This window comes from Peromyscus californicus, unplaced genomic scaffold, assembly GCF_007827085.1.
Source record: "Peromyscus californicus insignis strain IS unplaced genomic scaffold, ASM782708v3 Scaffold_4__1_contigs__length_199733344, whole genome shotgun sequence".
Lineage (NCBI taxonomy): Eukaryota > Metazoa > Chordata > Mammalia > Rodentia > Cricetidae > Peromyscus > Peromyscus californicus.
The window spans coordinates 38,714,640-38,732,471 of record NW_026294562.1 but is presented as its reverse complement, the minus strand read 5'-3'; positions in this window follow the sequence as shown (position 1 = coordinate 38,732,471).

The window sequence follows — 17,832 nt, the reverse complement described above, 5'->3', positions numbered from 1 at the left end:
TCAAACCATAGGTCTTTCTGATGAATATATTTTTATCATGTTTTTCTTTTCCCCCTTTCCCAGAATGTCTTGCAGAAGTTGTAATAAATCTTATAATGCCAGTTCTGTAAAGTGTCTCTCCTGCAGGATCATAAAATGGCACCACTGAGACCAATCCCACAAGAAGACTTTTAACCATATTTAATACAAAACATAAGAGTTTTAATCAGAAAAATGTGAGGGAAGTTTTTTGGGTGTTATCAGTGATGATGGGTTGGTTTTAAACTCATACAGAATTCCTCCCAACTGTAAAAAACAAAACAAACAAAAAAAAAAACCACTTGGCAGTTTACAAACATGAAGTCACAGATTACCAAAACACTCCAGTTTGTCCAGTCTACCTCAGATATGATCAAGCCAACCATGAGCGCGATTTAAAGTCATGCCCTCTGTTTACATTAGTCCCTCTTCAGCCCTTTGCTGAAGACCAAATCAGGGCCTCCCAGGCAAGCGCTCTACCACTGAGCTACACCCCAGCCCTAAATTTCTTCGTTTTTGTCAGACCCCTGAAAAGTCTGCTGGGAAGGATCGAGTGGGACAGCAAACTTAAGCCAAGGAAAAACCAATTAGATGTGGCTTAGTTTCCTTTCCCGTTGCTGTGATAAAACACCCTGACAGAAGCCATTTAGTTTACTTCTGCTCACAGTTCCAGGTTCATCATCACAGCAGGGAAGTCACAGCAAGCGAAGCTGAAGGAAGCTGCTCAGATCACATCCGTAATCCCAAAAAGCAAAGAATGGGTGCATGAAGTTACCCTCTGTGTTTTACACAGTTCAGGAGAACACCACGGGGTGGAGGGGGAGAGTGGTCCCACCCACAATTAAGATCAGTCTTTCCATATCCATACATGGAAAAGTTAATGACATACATGGAAAAGAGGCCCACCTTCTCATCTTTCCACGCCCATCCTAGTTAATAGCCAGGTGCTTGTGCTCAGTTCCTAGGAGAGCCCCAACTCAGGACCTTCCAAGGCCAGAAGCACCATGCACTCCCCCATCATTAAAATTGCTCTTCTTTACCAAATCTCTCTCTCTCTCTCTCTCTCTCTCTCGTCTTTCAAATTGCTACATTTCTTTTTTTAATTTTTAATTATTTATTTTTATTTCATACACATTGATGTTTTGTCTGTATGTGTGTTATATGAGGGTATCGGGTCCCCTGGAAATGGAGTTACAGTTGTGAGTGGTGGGTGCTGGGTGCTGGGCACTGAACCTGGGTCCTCTGGAAAAGCAGCCAGTGTTCTTAACCTCTGAGCCATCTCTCCAGCCCCTACCAATTCTCTTTCTATCAAGCTAAGAGACAAAATTTTAGCATGGCTGAAAATTCATTTGTATGTCAATGCATCTCTATGTCATTAAATTGTATGAATAGATTGAAAACTGAACTTACATTGTATCAAGCTCATAGTTGATGAACTGACCATTGATGGTTTAATCAAGTATTGCAGAGCATTTCTATTGCTGTTCTCCAAACACAAGGACCTCCCATCATGAACCACATACTCACGGATGGGTACTTTATCAGACACATGAACGTTGGAGCCCACCTGTTATCTGGGAATGATATATTCTTATTCATTCAGATTCTTTCCATCTCTTCTTTCCTCTCTCCCTCATCATTTCTTGACTTCTCCTCCTTTCGTTTCTTGCTTTTCAACACCCTTGTTTTCTTCATCCCTTCATTTATTTCCCTCTCTGCTGTCTCTCTCCGTTCTTCCCGTCTTCCTCTTCCTGTCAAAGGTGGTATAAATTTGAGAGTCAGAATCCTTTCTCAGCATGATGATGAAGAAGGAGAGGAGGAAGAGGAGGAGGGGGAGAAGGAGGCAAAAACTAGTACCATTCAAGGTTATATAAAAATGTGAAAGAAAAATAGCTGGACCTATAAAGAAATTCCTGTAAGCTGGAGCCAAATTGTATGGCCCAGGAACCACTGAAGGAATCAGTTGACAATGGCATCAATCTTCTTTCTTTTCCTCTGACTTCTGGGAAATTACCAACAGTTCAACTGCAGCTGCCTGTTTTAGAATGATTTTAAGTCTGAGTGTGGTTCCTCTGTGTTTCTAATTTAGACTGGACCAGTCAGGCCTCTACTTGCCCTCAGGGCATTGTCATTAACTGATATTGATTAAGAGTTAGGATGCAACAGGCATTCTTTCGGAAACTTCCACTAGCAACGTGGGATTGATGTATTAAATATTCAACATCTAGTATTCCATAATTTATCATTTCCCTTATTTTAATATCTAATCTAGCCAATAAGTAAAATTCCCTGGCAGAAATGTCCATAGCTATCACGATGAAAATTTAATTTTGTAGAATAGTAATGACGTGCTCTAACATAAATGTAGATTAGAGCCTTCCTTAATATTGTACAAATGGTATATCCTTAATTATTTAAAGACAAAATATCCGCTGTCACCAGTGGTCTAAAGAGCCTTTCATTTCCCCTTTTTCTGCCCAGTGCGGCTTTGATTTCTGGAAGTTTGCCGTTTGCCAGTAGCAAGGGCTAGACAATTTAACCGTGTTAACAGCTCTTAGGAAAAAAGAAGTCCAGGAAATCCAGGCAACATTGCTGAGGCTTTTTTGTTTCTCCTGCTCTTCAATCTGGTTAAAGGATTATCCTCTCTCCTTAAGCTATAAGCTCAGTAGGAGTGGGAGGAATTGGATGCCTTTTTGCTGTGGGTGAAGGTGGACATTTTTTCTTTTCCCAACAAGCCCTGCCCACAGATGCTCAGCAAGGAAGATGGGTAAGGGACTGGCTGTTTGGGAAGACAAGTGTGCATTTGAGCCCGAAGCTGCCTCGGTATTGCCCATGGGGTTGAAGGGCTCAGGTATGGAAAGCTTCCTGACCCTGGCTGAGAAAGAAAAAGCCCCAAAGGAAATAAAAGTCCCCCGCATTTGCTTTAATGTTAGGTCTGGAAATTCTCCAAGAAATACCAATGATTTCTAGATAAAGTTCTACTGAGGGCAGTGCCTGGGCAAGTACATTCTTAATAACAGAGAACAGAGAACTGAGTCACTCCAACTCCTTAGGTCAAACAGAGGTATTCTTGAGCTTATGCAACAGGGTGTGCAACTCGGAATTCCAAGGATACCGCTGACTTAAACGTACACGAATCCCAGGCCTGACGGCCTTAGTTTCTCTATTTCAGCCTCTGACTGATGGAGCAGAGAGGATTCTAAAAATCTACAGAGCCGCCTCTAGATTTCCTGCCTGAATCCAAGGGAACATGAAGATGATGCAATGTTGACCCTGTAGTTACATCACCTCACACGACAAAGGAGATTTTTCTGATGTAATTAAGAGCACCAATTACTTGACTTTGAGTTCATCGAAAAAGAGATCTTGCCATGAGGTCAGTTTCCCCGACTGTGGCAGAAGAAAATAGAGGAGGAGTTTGGGGTGCAGTAACCAGCACTGAAGAGGACGACTTGGTTATGCAAAGTCTAAAGGAAGGGTCCAGAAGGCCAAGGGTGGACTACAGCTGACGGCCAGCAGGAGAATGAAGGTGTCTATCCTACCACTGCAAGGAACTGAATTCTACCACTACCCATGATTCTCCCCATGCCCTCCCCAGCATCCAAATTAGAAGGCGATTCTAATTGACACCTTGGTTGGAGATTTATAAGACCTTAACCAGAAAATTCATCCAAGCCTTGTCAGACTTCTGGCTTACAAAATGTTGAGTTAATAAATGTTGTTGCAAAGCTCTTTGCATCTGTGGTAATAGAAAATTAAAAGAAGTGACATTTTTAGAAGTATTCTTTAAGAAAGGCAATCCCTAAAGAAGATGAATTGTGTGTTGCGGTGTAGAAGCCATGCCTAATGAGCAGAAATCCCACTGGAAAGGGAGGAGTATGTGACCAGGCAAGCTTTTTGTAACTGACATAGTAGAAGAGGGTCAGGAGAACCTACTATTACACTCTCTTTGACCATGTGAGTGAGTCCCTTTCCTTTATCCCCAGGAGATGTTCTGATTTTAAATTCTATCCTTTGCTCCATTTGAATTCTTTTGACCCTGAATTTTCTTGTTTTCCATTAACATTGCGACTTCTACTCCAGTTTGAGGAGTATCTTTTGCTTATCTTTTGTTCTTGGTGTTCATAGGTTTGTTTGCTTTTTGAGACAGGGCTATTCCCTGTAGCCCAGAATGGTCTCTAGTTCTCAATTCTCCTGCATCAGTCTCGCTGGTGCTGGGATTACAGTCAGATAATCACCACCGCAAGCTTTTGGCTTACCTTTTTCGACTTAGACTTCTAGATTTATTTAAAAGGAGGGTCATTTATTTAGAAGGAGGGTCATTCACAGAAAGAATGTAATTAATATTTTCTTTCTATAAAAGGAAATTAAACTATTTATTTTGGTTATTGCAATTCATATTTTATATAATGGTTTTTCTCCTTGCTGTCTTCTCAATTCAGCCTAGTCTATGGGACATGCCCATTCTCCACTCTACTTCTTATCAATGAAAATATATGTCATATTCTTGTTTTCTTGGTAGCTCTTGTGAAGTTGTTTGAACATTATCTTTGGCCTGCCGTTCCCTATTCTTCCATCAAGAGTGAAATATTATCCTTGACATTATAGAAGATGACAGGCCTGAGAAGAAGGCATATCATCACAGACACTTACCTGATTAGACTGAGCTAAAACTAGTTTATCTTCATTCCCATTTGAAATTATTTGAGACATGGAATTCATCGAATATCTCAGAGAGAAAGGAAATAGCCTCAGGTAATGCAAGAAGATGTGTTTCTACCTGAATAGGAAGACGGGGCTGCCAAAGTTTCCTTGCTTATGTATTATCCAAGAGAAAGTTGCTGACAGCCATCCAAGTGGGATGGTTTCAAACTATGTGTGAAAATCAATTCAGTATTGACAATCTTTTCTAACAAAGCCAAAGGGAGAATGGCTGGTTCTTTTTCCCTCGGGGGACTTCAGCATCCACCAAATCTAAACTCCCACACCCAGAATGTAACAGCACCTCCACAGTTCCCAGAATTACCTCTGAGCTCTGCACATGGTGTCCTGTTCAAGGGCAGTTTGCCTGTGGGAAAACTATGTCACCAAGCCCTTCAGCAAGTTGCCCAAGTCATCATCACAACAGCATTAGTACTTCTACTTGGATGACACAATCCTAAACACACAAGCACAGTGAGAGCAGTCTCAAAGATTAAGGTTTACAGATAAAATAGGACAGCCGTGAAGGTGGTTTGGTATAAAGAACAGTGGCCACTTGTTTGTTTTGTGTTTCTAGCTCAGTCTTTCTCCAATTGCAGAAAAGTTTACAGTAGACTTCAAGTTTTGGTCATGTGATTCTCAAGGGTTTTGGGGAAACACCCATTCTGGCTCCACCGGGCTAAATTTAAGAATGTATTTGGACTAGGATGCAACAGTCTGTAAGCTCAAGGGCAATGGGCGGGACTGCCAGTGCCTGGGGTTACAGTACCCTTGCAGCCATATTGCTGGATTGAGACACGGGGTATGCAAATGAACAATGATCAGACCACATATAACAGGAGAACTCTGACCCACAGTCTGTAGTAATCTGTCCAGGGAATCTACCAGCCTGGAAAAAGGTAGCCAATTATAAGTCAGACTTACAGGAAGCTGCGTACTACCACTAGTGACAGTCTCAGAAGCCACACAATGCCCCACATATAATTGACCCCACATGGCCAGGACTTCATTAAATGATAGGTTCACTAATTTTGTCCCAATCTGCCTGCAACATCCTATGATAACAGTCCCCAGTCAGGGGACACTTTAAGCTTCTTTTCTCCCCACTTTTATGCCTGCCTTTAAATTTCTGCCCAAATGCAAGCTATGGTGGCTAACTCTCACTACAGAAAACTCAGAATAAATAACTTTTATATACGCTCATGTTGCTAATCTTCATTTAGTTCTAGCATACAAAGCTGACTTTAATGAGGGGCTCCTGGCTTCAGTGAGGAGCTGGGCAGAAATTAAGATTAATCTTCTTGGAGAACTCATCCAGTCTTAGTATGTAAGTCTAGGGGTAATGCCTCCAGAAGGACTAATTGAAATCTTTACTCAGCCATGTCCACTGTCAATATGAACTTGTGGTAAGAATTTCAGAAGATTGAACCTTTCTCTGTCCTTTGGGGATGAATTTGCTGTTCCCTGAGGCTAGTTGTGCTGATTTCTTTAGAACCTTCAGATAATTCAACCATGCCTGATCCACCCAGGTGTTTGTGTCTGCTCATCCCATCAGTCGCAGCTTACAAAAGACAAAGGTTGACATGACTGTAATAAACTACAGTGTAAGACATTTATCTGACTGGTAAGTAGGCTCTCTCTCTCTCTCTCTCTCTCTCTCTCTCTCTCTCTCTCTCTCTCTGTGTGTGTGTGTGTGTGTGTGTGTGTGTGTGTGTGTATGTGTGTGTGTCTGTGTGTCTGTGTGTCTGTGTGTATACATGCAGGTGCAAGTATAGGGCCAAGGACAATCACAGATGTTATCTGGGCATTTTCTACTTCTTTTTTCAGGGTCTTTCATTAACTCGAAACTTGCTAAGTAGCCTAGGCTGGTTGGCGGGCAAATCCCAGAGATCTACCTGTCTCTGCCTCCTTAGCAAAGGTGGGTACTGGAATTCAAAATCAGGTCCTTATGTTTGCAAGGCAAGCAGTTACCAACTGAGCTATCCCCCTAGCCCCTGGGAGGTATATGAATATAGAGATTGATATCTTTTACCCCAAACTTCATAGTTACATATACTATATGCATATGAAAGGTAAAACTAGCAGAAACAAAGGTGAAGTGTGGTTACCAAGGCGTACAGTATGGGTAGAGAGTTGGATAAAAGGTTCTCAGATGGTGTAATATTTCAGGTAAGAGGAATAAATCAGCATGCTTACAACACACTAGTTATAGTTAGTATTCTATGATAAAAGCTGGCTGTTTTCATATTTTCTCATTCTGGATATTTTCTTCATCACCATACAGCCAGTACCCTGTCAGTTACAAAAGCAAACAAACAAACAAACAAACCCTATTCATCCTTTCTTCAGAATATGTCTTCATTTGGTTCACTTTCCTCCAATTACTTCCATATTTGGCATCCTCAATCTGATACTAGGCTCTAAATTATTTTTCCTGCTTCTACTGCCATTCATTTTTTCACAGAAGCCAGAGAATGATAGTCACATCAAATGTATCTCAGCATAACATAATTCAGTGGTTTCTTGTGACTCTTGAAATAAAAGTCTAAGTCTTTGTATTCCTCCATGGCCTTATATATGAATGTAGACAACGTATTTTCTCCAACTCCTTTTAGTGTTTCTATCTGCCGTGGTTTTTGAGTGTGCTTTCTGGACCATGCAGCCCCTCCCTTTCTGTATGGGCATTTCTCATCTGTCACATTTTGTCCCCAGAAGCTCACCTTGACTGTCCTATTTCATGTGGTTCCTACGTACCAACCTCTTATCTCCATCACACAACCCTATTTTTTCCTCTGACAGAAAGGTAAGTTTATCTTTTTTTTCTTTGCCTACCTCTTTATCGTCTTCTATAAAATATAATCACGTAAGACTTACTTTTCACTGACACACTGAATCTCTAGCTCCTCTTAGAACACCCGGCACAGTATTGGCATAAAACATGTCCCTAAAAAAAAGTTACACAACAGTTACCAGGTCCACAAGTTCCCTCCAAGCATACTGATCACACCTGGAACAGATGAGGTAACAGATTCACATAACATTAATTAATGCCTGAATCAAATCTTCATCATCAAGAGAATCAAGAGGACTGCACTTCAACAAGAAGTTTCTTAAGTTCTATGACGACTCAAGATTATTCTCTTCTGGTGTTGTGTTACAGTCTATGCCCCAGGCCACTTGCCAAATCATCACTGTGTCTTCCTTTGAGGGAAACAAGTTGTATGATACAGGGTTCTAGCTTGTTGGTGTTTAATTTGCCCAATTGTGGGTTTTTAATTATGATGTCATTAACTTGAGATACAGTTGATGCCACCAATAATGAATGTCAATGTTTAACCCAATTACACTGTATTCTGCAGTTTCTCCTTATCTTGATCTGTTTTCCAACAATATTTTCTTTCTGGTTGTCAACTAATCATTTTCACTGTAATAACTAAGTACTTCATTTTCCTCTTTAAAAATATCTCCCTTCAAACAACAGTATTCGTTGGTCTTTTACTGGGTGGTTTATCATTTGTTTATTGATATATGGGCTGTTCATATATTAAGAATTCTGATTATATATCATGTGTATTCCCACATCTTTCCATTATTTCATTTGTTATTATTTTGGATTTTATTTACATGAAATGTATATAAATACATAGATGTTCTATCAATACTTTTTATGTTTTAGGTTTTGGTGACATGTTTAGAAAGACCATCCCATCCTCTGAAATCTGTTATAAATATCCAACTAAATTTCCCCAAAGAATTCCAAACTCAATTTTAGGTAAATGTGGGATTTCTGGATGTGTATTTCAACACTTACCATTTAACTAATGAAAGCTTCTCAAATACCAAATAGAAATTTGTTTGGTGACACACTAAAATCAACACGAGCAATGATGACTTCCCACACTGCTTTGCCATGTCAGTGAGACGCCTTGCATATTGGTCCATGCCACCTAAGTGATGTCCTCATCACTCCCACCTAACACAGTCACGGAAGTAGCCACCAAATCCAGATGTGCATCCCAACGTGAATTCCCCAGCCCATGAGAAGTCCAGGAGGACCAATGAGTCCGAGGAAGCACACATGGGAGGGGAAAGCTGCAGGGAGTGGTGCCAAGGGTGTGCCAGCTTCATTCCTTTGACCTTCTGTTGCTCTGGACCAGGTCAGGGTGATCCTAGTTCTAAGTCGCAGCAGTTGCAGGAAACACAGATACTCCCAGAGAATTAACAACTGTGGGAGGGCTAAAGAGAGAAAATAGTTCTTTCTCAAAGTACGCACTGGTGGGGAAGTCAGCTTGTGGGCTCTCGTGACAATTAAAGTAGAACACCTACTGAACTGTCACAGTCGTAATTTATGAGTTCCATGGAAGGGAAAGAGTATTCAAAGTGATTTATCGTAGCTGAAGTTTTTCTGGTCCTGCCTGGCTCCCACAGCCCCGTGGTCCTGCAGCTGCTCAGACCCAAGTAAACACACAGAGGCTTATATTAATTACAAACTGTATGACCTATTGGCTCAGGCTTCTCACTAGCTAGATCTTACATCTTAAATGAGCCCATTTCTATAAATCTATACATTGCCATGTGGCTCGTGGTTTACCAGTATCTTTATATCTTGCTTTTCATGGCGGTGGCTGGCAGCATCTCTTGACTCAGCTTTCCACTTCCCAGAATTCTCCTCTCTGCTTATCTCACCTATACTATACTTTCTGCCTGGCTACTGGCCAATCAGCATTTTATTTATCAGTCAATCAGAGCAACACATTCACAGCATACAGAAAGACATCCCACAGCAATTTATGTCTAAGCTCATCTGAAATATCTGGTTTTCTTCCCCCAGAGATTAGTACTCTTTTTGCTAAATCTGGTGGTTTGAATGAGAATAACCCCCATAGACTCCTCTGTTTGAATATTTGGTCCCTGGTTGGTGCAACTGTTTATGAAGGATTAGGAGGCGTGGCCTTGGTGGAGAGGAGGCGTGTCACTAGGGCAGGCTTTGGGGATTCAAACTTTGTAAATATCATTTCCTGGTATGACAATGAATACAGCTACAGCTATAGCAACAGGGTGGTAGATTTCATAACCTACACAGTCTACAAGGAATAAGAAGCCCTGGAGTATATGCACCCCACAAGAACATGACAGGAAGAGAGAAGTCCTCGACTGCTGAGGAGTCCCTGCCCCAACTCAACCTCCAGCTGAGCATCTCCCCTCATAGTTTCTATCGCAGAACCCCAAAAGAAGTAGAGAGACTTAGAGAACCCTACTCTCTAAATACCATCAATAAAGTTCAATGTCCTTTCAATTTTAAAAAATTTAAAGTGAAATCTATTTAATTCATAAATATCCATTGGATAATGCTTTTTGTAATTTTTTTTACTTCAAATTATGTGACAAATAATTAGCAAGTATTAAGCCAGGTATTGTTGGAAGCATTCCTAGTATTGTCTTAGTGAATAAGCACAACACATCATCAAAATGTTACTTTCATTTTATACAAGAAGAAACTGAGGCAGTTTTTAGAAGAGATCACAGGATTGTAGAATCTGTATTTGAAGCCAAGGCATCAGCGTCCAGAGCCTTCATTCTTTAGAACAGCAAATACAGCTGCTTCCCTAAGACCTGAGGGGTGCAAACCTCATCAGCCACTCAGCAACATGGAACGTTTCATCTTTGCCTAGTGTGAATAATTTAAAAAATAAAGCCTACTAGAGAGAGAGAGAAGAGAAAGACAGAGACAGAGACAGAGGGGAGAAAGAGAGAGAGAGACAGACAGACAGACAGAGGCAGAGGCAGAAAGAGGAGAGAGAGAGAGAGAGAGAGAGAGAGAGAGATTACTAGTGATTCCAGACTACAAAAATAAGTCATTATGAGTTGTCTCAGCTTCCTCCTGATATGGTTGAAACACAGTTCAATATGATGACTGAGTAACATGCCACCTGGCTTTACCTAAGGCTGTGACCTAAAGCAAGATATCCTTACATTTATTTGTACAATTGCTCCTCTGCAAACTGCAACCCACTAGAAAATTAAATCACCATTCCTGGACACAGACAGTCATCCTTGAGCACACTACCTAACTCGTCAGTAGACAGGGATACTTACAGATACAAAAAGCTCCCCCAGTTCAACAATTTGGAGCCAAGAATATAAGTCAAAATATTTGACTGATCTGTGTTTCTGTTTGTTATCAATACATGTTGTTTCGGTTAATACTTCCTTTTCTGAAGGACTAGTCCAGACTGAAGAATGAGCCACTGTTCTCTCGTGACTCCAGATGGCAAAAAGAACCGTGTTCAGGGATAAAATAAAGCCATCTGTGGTGATTCCTGTTTCTTTTCTGTAAACTGATGTTTTCTTTTCTCTTTCTTTCTTCCTTTTTATTTTTGTGCTTAGGGTTGGACCTGGGGCCTTGTGTGTTGTAGGAAAGCACTGAGCTGTATCTTCAGTCCTAAGCTCGTCCTTCTAATGGTAAAGAATGAAAACATGCAAACATGCTTCTTCTTCCCTGGCTGTCTTCATTGTCACAAACTATATGTAACTTACAAAAGTTGTTCATTTATACAAACTTTTTTTTTTTTTACTATTTGATAGGTTTTCATGATGACATGGCTGATTTGCCTTCAAAAGCAAGATGTAGTGATAGTAAATAATAGTTTCACCAATTCTATATCTACTTCTTTTCATAAAAAAAGAATCTGAGAATCTCCTGGTAGGTTTTGACATGATTTTTCTTTCAACTGATTTCTATTAAGACCTGGAAATGAACAGTGAAAGGCTGAATTATTAATTCCTGGTTCATTACCAGTGTGGTGAAATTGTCACTGCTGAGAAATGCTCCAAGGACATAATTCACACCTAAACTGACACTTGGAAAACCAAGGCAAAGCGGACAGTCACTCAGATTTCACCTTCAGGATGGGGGGGGACGCCTCAGTCAGTAAAACGCTTGCTGACTTCAGACCCTCAACACGCATCCCAAGAGGCAGAAGTGGCGTGGGTCTCCAACCCCAGCTCTGAAGTGCAGAGGCAGAAATATGAGGATCCTTGGAGTTGGCTGGTCAGTGAGTTTAGCCAATCATTGAGTTTCAAGTTCAGTGAGAGATTCACTGAAAAAGGAATGTGGAGGGATTGGAGAGATGGCTCATTGGTTAAGAGTGTGTACTGCTCTTTCAGAGGAGCCAGGTGTGGTTCCCAGCATTCATATGGTGGCTCCCACCATCTCTAACTCCAGTTCCAGGGGATCTAACGCCCTCTTCTGGCCTCTGCTGGCAACTGAACATATGTGGTGTACATATAGAAAAGGGGGCACACATGTACACAAAATAAAAACAAACAAAATTTTAAAAATCAGGCAGGGCACAATCAAGGAAGGCACTCAACATCAACCTCTTGTCTACAAATGCATACACACACATATATGTATGCACGTATTGGTGAAATTATTAAGGCCACTCCACGTAGTTAAAAGGAGATTTATTTAATGGCGTAACTTACAAGTTAAGGGATAGGTAGGTCGCGGGGTCTGGGGAAGGTGTATCGCTGTCCAGCGGTGTTCTCTGGAGCTCTGCTTGGCCCACCTTCACCGTCGAAGGTCCTGGAACCGAGTCAGTGCGCTGCCCATCCAGATCTCAGGTCTCCAGGCGCCTCCCTTGGCCCCACCTTGTTGGCGTGACAGTTGCGGAAGTCTCAATGGGGGTTGGAACTTCCAGATCAAAGCTGGAATGGCTACCCACTACATGCATGCCTACACACTCATGCACACAGAAACACACATACAAATGTATACACACAAAATAATTAAACTGCATATTGGGTGAATGAATGACCAGATGAATCAATGAAGTAGAACTAAGATACTTTAATCTGTCTCCTGACATTTCTTTGTTCTTGAGAAAATATATTTCCTTGTCATTTTCGCAGCCTACAGAATAGGAAAAGATTTTTTCCAACTATGCATTCGATAGAGGACTAATATCCAAAATATATAAAGAACTAAAAAAAACCTAGGCATCAAAAAACCAAATAACCCAATTTAAAACGGGGTGTATACCTAAACAGAAAAAATCTCAAAAGAGAAAATGCAAATGGTTGAGAAAAACTTAAAGAAATTTTCAATATCTTAAGTCATTACGGAAACACAAATCAAAACTACTTTAAGGTTTCATCTCACACCTGTCAGAATGACTAAGATCAATAAAACAAGTGACAACTCATGCCAGAGAGAATGTAGTGTAAGAGAAACAAAATTCATCCATAGCTGCTGGGATTGCAAACTTGTACAGCCGCTATGGAAATCAGTGTGGCCGTTCCTTAGGAAGATGGAATCAATCTAATCCAAGATCTAGACATATCACACTTGGGCATATATCCAAAAGACATTTCATTCTACCACGGAGACATTTGCTCAACCATGTTCATTGCTGTTCTATTCATAGTAGCCAGAAATTGAGGTTGGGGGGGGGGGGGGACGGTTGAAGAGAGATAGCTTAGTGGTTAAAAGCACTGACTGCTCTTCCAGAGGACCTGGCTCAGCACCCACACAGCAGCTCACAACTTTCTGTGGCTCCATTTCCTGTGTGAGGAATCCAGTATCCTCACACAGACATGCCTGCAGGTAAAACACTGGTGCACATAAAATAAAAATAAATAATAGCCAGAAATTGGAAACAACCTAGATGTCCCTCAACAGAAGAATGAATAGGAAAAATGTGGTACATTTATTCAATGGAATGTTTTTCAGCTGTTAAAAATGAAATTTGAAGGCTAAAGAATGGAATGATTTAAAACAAAACAAAACCAAAAGCATCCGAATGAGGTATCCCAGACTCAGAAAGACAAGGATGGTATGTATTTGCTTATATGTGAATATTAGCTGTCAAGTCAATCAATGATAACCAATTACAATCCATTTAACCACAGAGGTGAGGTGTAGAATAAGGGACTAGGAAAGGGGACAGATTTATTTCCCTAAGAAAGGGAAATAGAACAGCTAGGGAAGGATGAGGGTGGATCAAGTGAGGATGGGGATGGCCAAGGAGGACTCAGGAGGGAATATGGGGAGAGACAGCTAAAATGAAGGGCCATTTGAGGGGCAGTATAGAAATCTAACACAGTAGACACTTCAGAAAATATATAGATATATGGAGGCCATCTAACTGAAATTGCCGAATAATGGGAGAGACAGAGTCCCAACGGGACATTTCTTGTCACCAGATGAAGCTTCCAGTACCAGGATTGGGTTATATCTAACTGAGTTGTTGGCTGGTCAAAGGGGTCCCATGGAAACCCCCAAATAATCCAAGTTGTTGCCATGACTATAAGTTGGTCCCCAAAAACTGACAGCTAGGTCCCATTACTGAAGACAACATCTACACAACTCAGTGAACTTGGAGGAGTTAAACTGGTGCCAGCACAGAGCCTTCACCCCTACATTCTAGCACCTTTGGTACAAAAGGTCTCTGCAAGCCACCAAAAGCGAAACATAAACACCAACCGGCCACAAACCCTTTATCTACAATGGTGTACTGCCTGCAAAATATGCTAGGGCCATGGTGGGTCAAAACTTGTAAAACCAACCAATATCTGCTTTGACTTAGGGCCCACTCCAGAGGAACCCATACCACACACTGCTTGCGTGACCAAGAACCAGAGACTAGACATCCCAGGAACACAGATAAAACCATATGCAAAAATAGCAATAAAATGACTCTGGATGACATTCCACTATATTCGTAGATCAGTGCCTACTCAGCCATCATCAGAGAAGCTTCCTCCTGCAGCAGATGGAAACAAATACAGAGACCCACAGCCAGATGTTATTCAGAGAGTGAGAGATGTTGGAACACACAGCCCCAAATGGGATGTCTCCATCAAATCCCTCCCTTCAGGGCTCAGGGGATCCCCCATGGAATAGGAAGCAGAGTGTAAGAGCCAGAGGGGATGGGACCCTGTTTGTTTTCTAATGAAAAACAGAAAGGGAGTGGATCCAGATGGGAGGAGAGGTGGAGAGAGACTGGGAGGAATAGAGGGAGGAGAAAATGTAATCAGGATCTACTTTCAATAAAAGGAAAGCAAAAACAAAATAGAGAGATGTTGGAGCCCATTTAGGTTTCCTAGTGGCCTTACCCAGCAGGTCTGCATAAAAAGAATGATTGGACCACAGGCCTGAGTACCAGGTGCTTGGAAGGGTCCGTACCTAGCAAGGAGAAGGTCCTTTGCTCCTCCCTTGGCATTGTCATAAAAAGCCTTTTTGAATAAAGTTCTGGGCTGGTGGGTTTTGACCCAGGCCCTCCCAAGGCTATCCTGTGTTCCTGTCTTTCCTCTCATCATCCAGGGATCTCTTTCTATTTAATATTTCTCACTTTCCCTACTCAAGAGTACCCTGGGTCGTAAAAGTGGGGGCTGGTCCCCCACAGAGAGAAGAGCAGAGAACAGGGTTAACATAAGAAGGACTAAGATTGTCTCAAATTTGATGACAAACACAGACCACAGAACCAAGAAGCTCGGCGAACCCCAAGTAGGATAATCTCTCTCTCTCTCTCTCTCTCTCTCTCTCTCTCTCTCTCTCTCTCTCTCTCTCTCTCTCTCTCTCTCTCTCACACACACACACACACACACACACACACACACACACACACACACACAAAGTTATTTCCTATTCAAACTATAGACAATAAGCAACAGAACACTGTGAACAAAAGTGGGTGGAGTGCCCTACGTGTAAGAGGTGGGAGGATAAAAAGCTCTTCCGGAGTGATGCTGCAGGAAGACAAGATAGGTAATGATGATACAATTAAAAACTCGCCAGCGTGGAACTCAGTACCAGTGAAGTGGTCCTTCAGAAATAGGCACTTCCTCAGACAGATGAAAATTAGGACAATTTGTCATTTTGAAAGTTCTTCAGAGGGCAGTAAAATTACACAGACTGAGAACTTAGGTTTGTACAAAAAAAGGATGGGTCTTTATATAAAATATATAAAACTAAGATGAATCATTTTCTTATATTTGTCTGAAAGAAAAGTATATTCAAAACAATAATGCCAACATTGTATTTGGTAATTATCATTCATAGATAAGAGAAGTGAATAATAACAATGTTCCAAGACACCAGAAGGTGAAGCTAGGATTTCATTGCTTTGAGGTATCTAGACCACCCTTGAAGCTGGATAATGTTATTTGGGAATGACATTTGGTTAGCTGTAGATGAGTGTCTTTACAGTCTTGGGTGATAACTAACACAGTTTAAAGAAGAGAGTTGATATGCAGTGTGGTTTGGGTGATACCCATCCCCATACACATTTCTTAAGTTGAAGCCCTAATTCTCAGTAAATCAGAATTTTACTGTCTTAGAGACAGGGCCTTTAAAGATGTCAATAAGATAAAATGATGGCACTATATGAACTCCAAGCCAACATGAATGATACTCTCATGTGAAGAAGGAATTCAGACACATGGATCCTGGGTGTGTGTGTGTACAGAGAGAAAAATCCAACTCAGGGCACAGTAAGTAGGCAGCCACCTGCAAACTGCAAACAAGAAGGCTTGACTTCAAAGCTTCCAGAAATGTAAGAAAAATGCTGAGACCTTGGCTTTGCATAAATATATAGTATAAAATGGTAGAAGTATATTTATAGGCATTTCAGAAATTTTTAGAAATTTTATCCTAATCACAAACCAAATTTCACTCGCCAATTTATTTTTAATGAAACTCAAGTCAGAAATCCCAACATCAATTTTTAAAATCAAACATTATTGCATAATATAACACAAAGACAAAATTGGTATGTGTTGAAGAATAATGGCAGAAGAGTATTAAAAGCCTTTGTTTTCCACAATCCAATCATCATGCTTCTGTAAGAGCAGAAAAGTTCATTTGTAAAGTACAAATACCACAATTCATAACATATACTAGTTTGGAATCTAAACTGGGGCATTTCAGACACTGTTGTTGCATGGCGGCATTGGCATGTGCCCTGCAAAGTACATGTGTTATATGTTCAGAAAGAAGGCTAGAGTGAAGTCACGCAATACAGCATGGACAAGCGCCACCAGAAACACCTTGGGCTCATTGCACATTTGATTTTAAATAAATTTTTGGTTGTTGTATGTCAAGAAACCTTCTACTCTTAACATATTTTTCACAACCCCTACATTCAGTTTTGGGACTCTATGGAGTTGTGACTCCCTGTTTGAGAAGCTGGGCTCACACAGAGAATACCAACGCGCAGGACCGAGTAAAGTAAGTCTTGGACATCCAGGCTAGCTGAGCCTTCAGTTGACTGTAGTCTTAGCCATTATCTGACTGCAATTGCAGAACTAAACCCCACCCCAACTGGTCCCAGTAAGTACGCAGGCCTGTGAGACATGTTTTTCAAATCACAAAGCTGAGGTTCTTTTGTTACACAGCAATAGACAATATGATACATAATTTTTTTTATTAAAGCTCCCATTTTACAAGAAAAGGAGGAGAAAATAGGCTTCACACGGTCTTCACACCCCTCATGAAGCCCCTCCCCTGCTTCTCACAGGCCAGGTCCTTTCTCCTTTTTTGGGTTTCTGCTTAAGTAGTACATCACCAAGCAGGCTTTTCTAATAACACCATCAAAAGCTAAACACTTACTCATACTAGTATCATATATAACTTGCTTTTTTTGCCTTTGGGTCATATATTACAATTTTTACTTACAAATGTGTCTGGTTCTTGACTGTATCTATCTCTTCATGAGACTATAAGAGCCACAGAGGGGCTGAGCACCTGTTTCTCTCACCATCCAATACCCAGCAGCTACTACAATGTTTTAAATTCAGGAACATTTCCATTGAAACTTCTGGAATAACTAAGTAAAACTACTTTGAGTCATGTCATCTTGGGGACAATTTTTAGCCCTTTCTACCTATATCCTTATATGTTGTCTTTGCCACTGTTTTGGTTTTGGGTTTCATCCTAATGACTTGGAGGATGGGACCATAGAAAGTATAGTGCTTAAAATTAGCAGATGTCAAGTAGGAGATTAGTCTTTGGCATTCCCTCCTAAAACTCAGACTAAACATAAATGTTATACTATAATATAGAAATACTACAATAAATGTTATACTACAATAAATACTATAAATAATATA